This window comes from Muscardinus avellanarius, assembly GCF_963383645.1.
Source record: "Muscardinus avellanarius genome assembly, chromosome: 5".
Taxonomy (NCBI): domain Eukaryota; kingdom Metazoa; phylum Chordata; class Mammalia; order Rodentia; family Gliridae; genus Muscardinus; species Muscardinus avellanarius.
In genome coordinates, this window is record NC_137790.1 from 62,463,252 (window position 1) to 62,468,474 (window position 5,223).

Below are 5,223 nucleotides of genomic sequence, written 5' to 3' on the forward strand. Positions count from 1 at the left end.
AGGGCTTTCCTGGGGGGCACGAGTCTGCATGGGTGAGGGCTTCGGGTGACCCTTAGAAGTAGTCCTGTCAGGTTGTAAAGAAGAGCCTCAGCAGCTTTGGACTTCCACTTCCAAGATCTCCTATGAGAATTCAGCTTTCAGTGGAGAGGGAAGATGCCTCAAGTTATATGGCATTTCATTCCAGCTTCTGCAAGTCAGTATAAACCACTGTTAGCAATGGCAGCTCAAGTGTTCAGAACCTTCCTTGTAAGCGAAGCCAGGCTGCTCTCACTGGGTCAGACCTCATCCTCAGTTCCCTCCCCTGATCAGCTCCATAGGCCGAGTCATACTTGTCATTGTTTCACGGAACTGAGGAAGTCCTAAGTGTAGAGCACTTAGCCCGTAGTTTGAGATCCACAGGGTAGCTAGAAAAAAGGCCCTCCTGTGGCACCTGCTCAGACCCTGTGAATGCAGCCACAGCGTCGAGATGATTTCAGCTTTCCTGGGCTTCACCCGCTGAGTTGACCAACTGCCTTGGGCTCCGGCTGGCAGTCTAAATACTGGTTCCTCTTTCATTATTTCCTAATGTGTTTCACCCTGTCCCTTACTGAGCCTCCTCCCTTCTCTGTTTTTTTTCCCCCCTTTTCTCCCTACCAACAGCAATTACCACTTAGTGAGCATTTGCACGAGACTCTCTGGGTTTGTATTTTTAGTATGTTTTCTTTTTTATTTAACCCCCATGACATCTCTAGAAAATAGTAGGATGATTCCCACTTTATAGATGAAAATCTCTCCAAGGCTGGGAGATTTTAAAGAAATTGCCTGTTGTCAAAGGAATAGTGTTAGCTGTGAAATTTGATTCTGAGTTTTGAATTGTCCACAAGGCATATCCCACCTCCTTCTTTTCACTTTCTACTCACACCGTCTCTTTTTTCTGTCCCTTCAATTCCCTTTAGTGTTCCTCATGCACACAGAAGAGGTTCGTTTCTCTGTTTACCAGAGTCCTTACATTTACAGGGTTCTACTTTCCAGAATAGTTGTGTAGCTGTACATTTTACAGAATATCTCATGGTTCCCACAAACCTCCCAATAATATGCACAACATCCTGTCCACTGGTCAAGCTGAGATGCAGCTGCTTTAGCCACCTGCCGCCCACCCAAGGGTGAACCACCCAACCTTGAGCTGCATCCGCCTCCTTGGACCTCTGGCAACTTCCCTGCTGTGAGCTTCAGTCACTAGATGGCGCACTAAACACATGTGTGGGACAGGACCTAATACAGGGCTCTGCTGTCCCTGACAACACACACACACACACACACACACACACACACACACACACACACACACACACACACACGGCAAAGAAGGACTTCTGTTTGTTCATTTTCAAAATGCAGTGAGATGGAAAAGTCCATGTCTATGAGTACACCCTTACCTGGGACCTCAGAGCAGCCCCCCTACGATGTTTGAGAAGCACAACCCTAATAAGAACAATTAGGGAGTCCACTCCCATCCACTCCTTACTGGAGAAGCCTGGAAACCCCTTCATGGCTTGTGAGTACTTCTCTATTTACAGTCCATGACTTAAGAGCTCTGTATTAAAGCCTTCCATGTTCCATGTAGATCTTTCCTTTTTCTGCAACCTAAGAAAGAAACAATGTGGAGCTGTGAGCAGATCTAGAAAGGGAGAGGTTGATGTTGAGTCAGAGAAAGGCAAAAGGAATAAAATTTAAAAGCAGATTTTTAGAAATGCTGATTTGGGAATTTATTGAGGAAACTTCCTGACACTGGTTGCATAGTAATTCTTTGAGGGAGGAGGAGAATGGGCAAAGCAGAATTATTTTAGATAAATGAGGGCTGGGGACAGTTACTGAATGAACATTGGAGTGAATGTAAGGAGACATCCAGAAAAGGGGCAAACCCACACCGACAGCAGGCTTCAGCGACCTGGGACCCAGCCTGGAAACACCGCAGGGGGCCCTGTGGCAGAAGATGGTTCTAGCCCACAAGGTATCATTCATCGGATGTTACTGAACTGAGTTCAAAAGAGTATTCTCTTGCCTGAAAAATCATTTGCTAAAGAAAAAAAATGAGAAAAAAGGGAGAAAACAATTGGGATTTTCAGTGTTAACAGGAGAGAAACCCTCCCTTTTGCTCTGAGATACTAGTCTTCCCTGCAGGGAAATTGGCCCAGCCATTTTGCCACACCTTTGGGGCAAAGACCCAAACAGTATTCACCTTTTTCTCTCCACTTGCAGACCTTAATCAAATGTCCAGTCTTTAGCCACCTTTATGCTCTGCAGAATGAAAATGAACTTTCCCCTTAGTATTCATAGCATAGAAGAACTAAGGAATAAGCAGCAAGGTCCAGCGGCAGTCCTCCCCGACGCTGACTGTGGGGGCTACTAAGGTGCCCATGGGTCCCTACCAGCACCAACCCGCCAAAAGAAACACTTGATATTGGCCTTGAAATGCCAGCACGTTCACGTGTTTAAACTATAGTTGAAAAGAAAGGTGTGCTTAAAAAAAAAAAACAAAAGTTACCTGCTATGCTAATGGCCCAAACTCTTGAAAAGAACAGTTATTACTGCTCTTTTTAAATTTCAAATAATTACTTTAGGCTTTGTTGGGGGAAACATGAAGGTACTTCTTTCAAAGTAGAAGGTTGTTTTAATTAAGAAAACACTGCTGTCCTAATTAGAGAAAGTTAAAGGATCTTGCCCTAGTATGAGTGAGTGATCCAAGGCTTTTTGTTATTGTTATTGTTATTGGCAGTGGAATGCAGAAGTGTTCTACTTTCAAGCTATACCTCCATCCCTTTTTAATAGGTTGCTGAGGCTGGCTTCACACCTGTGATCCTCCTGTCTCAGCCTCGCAAGTACTGAGATTGCAGGTGTGCTCCACCACGCTCAGCTGGGGCTTTGTGTGGGGTGGGGGGTAGGGAGTGGGGTGGGGATTGAACCGAGGGGCATTTTTATCTCTGCGTTGCACCCCTAGGCCTATTTCATTTTTTATTTTAAAACTGGGTCTCATTAAGTTGCTGAGGGCCTCACTAAATTGCTGAGGCTAACCTCAAACTTGGAATCCTCCTATCTCGGGCTTGCAAGTTCTGGCAAGCACCACCAGGCCTCAGAGATATAAATTCAGGTCTTTATTAGTTGCCATTCTGTGTGAGAGGTGTGAACTTGTGGGCATCTGAATCTGATGCTTGAGAGATTAATGCTGAGGTTAGGAAGGGTGGTTTTAAAGACTTTACCACTAGCCATTTAGTACATGGAAAAATTTTATATTAAATGTGTTTGAAAGAGAATAATCTTCAGGCCTGTGTGTGTGTGTGTGTGTGTGTGTGTGTGTGTGTGTGTGTGTGTGTGCGCTTTTTCAAATGTTTTCCCAAAGTGCAGAGTTTGCATCTGAAGTGGTAGAGAACCAGGCAGTCCCTTTTCCGGAAACTCACAACCCATTGAAGAAGATGAGTAAATGTTACACTTTGCAGCAGTACTGCCAACTTTCTCTTCAAGTAAAAATTCAGTGCCCCTTATGGCTGCAGCCAGTTGTACAAGGCCACTCCTGTTAGAGATTGGCTTCTTTGATTCCTAGGGTAGATATCACTTAGAATCCCCAAGGCAGAAACTGCATGGCACCTGATGACCTTGCTTGGTATGGTCCCTTAGCTCTGGAGTCCACCGGGGTCCACAAGAGCCACAGATATTATGTCTGGCAGGATGTGTTGGATGGCCAGATTGTGCTTTTGTCCTTATTTCCCAGGACCTACCATGGCTCTACCTTGAGCACCTGTCTTTCTAGGCACGATCACGCTGTCTCTCCTTGTTTACTGTGCTGCACTGACCCTGCACTTCAGATTTTGATCATGTGAACTCAGAATAACATTTTATATCAGAAAGTGTGAGCCGACGAGGTAGCAATTCATTCATTCAACAAGCCTTCTCTCAGTTCTAGTACCAGGGATATGGCAATGAAGTCCCCTGACCTCAGGGGGCTTCATTATAGTAGTGGCAAACAAACAATAAAAACAGAAACAAATACATTAGTCTCCATCGAATTATGGTGCGTGCCTATAATCCTAGTACTAGGGAGGCTGAGACAGAAGGATGGCAGCTTTGAGGTTAAGGCAGTAACTTAGTGAAAACCTGTTTCAAAAATAATAGGGCTGAGCCAGGCATAGTGGCACACACTTGTAATCCCAGCATTTGGGAGGCTGAGACAAGAGGATTGCGGTTTGAGGATAATTTCAACTATTTAGTGAGGCCCTTTGCAACTCAGTGAAACCCTGTTTCAAAATAAAGAATAAAAAATAGGGCTGGGGGTGTAGCTCAGAGGTAGAACACCCCTGGGTTTCACCCCTAGTACCACACACAAAAAGGGAGACTGGGTTGGGGAAAGGCTAAATGAGTGATGTGTGCATGTATGCCTCTACCATCTTGTACTCCATTAAGATGTATGACTACAACAAACCAATAAAAAATTTAAAAAATAGGGCTGGAAGTATAGCTCAGAAGATGCCCCTGGGTTCAGTCACTGGTATCCACCCCCCCAAATATACTAGTTTCCCACTATCTCAAGTTTTGCTTTCCATGATTTCAGTTACCTATGGCCAATAAAAGTCTGAAAATATTAAATAGAAATTTCCCAAAATAAGCAATTTGTAAGTTTAAAATTGCATACCATTCTGACTAGTGGGATGAAATCTTGCACCCTCCTGCCCTATTCCTCTGGGAAACAAAGAGTTCAACATATCCACAAGGCAAATATGACCTGCCCTTTAGCCTCTTAGTAGCCATCTTGGTTATCAGTTTGACTGTTGCAGTACTGTGGTATCTGTAGTCAAGTGACCTTATGTGAATGGTGCTGGAAATATCTACCAAAGAGAAACTATAGGTGTTTCCTTTAAGTGGAAAGATGAAAGTTCTCCACTTAATAAGGAAAGAAAAATCCTCTACCAAGATTGCTGAGATCTGGAGTAAGAATGATTCTTCAATTCTTAAAACTGTGAGAGAAAAGAAAGTCTTGCTAATTTTGCTGGCATATCTCAAGCTGCAAAAGTTATAGCCTCAGGACATAAGCACTCAGTTTGCATTAAATTTACATTTAATGTGTCTAAGTTTGCATTATATGTTATATTTAACATATAATTTAAATATATTATAAATACTTCAGCACTATATGTGGCTTTAGGGCATCGACTGGGGTCTTAGAATGTATTCCTTGTGGTTAAGGGGTTGGCA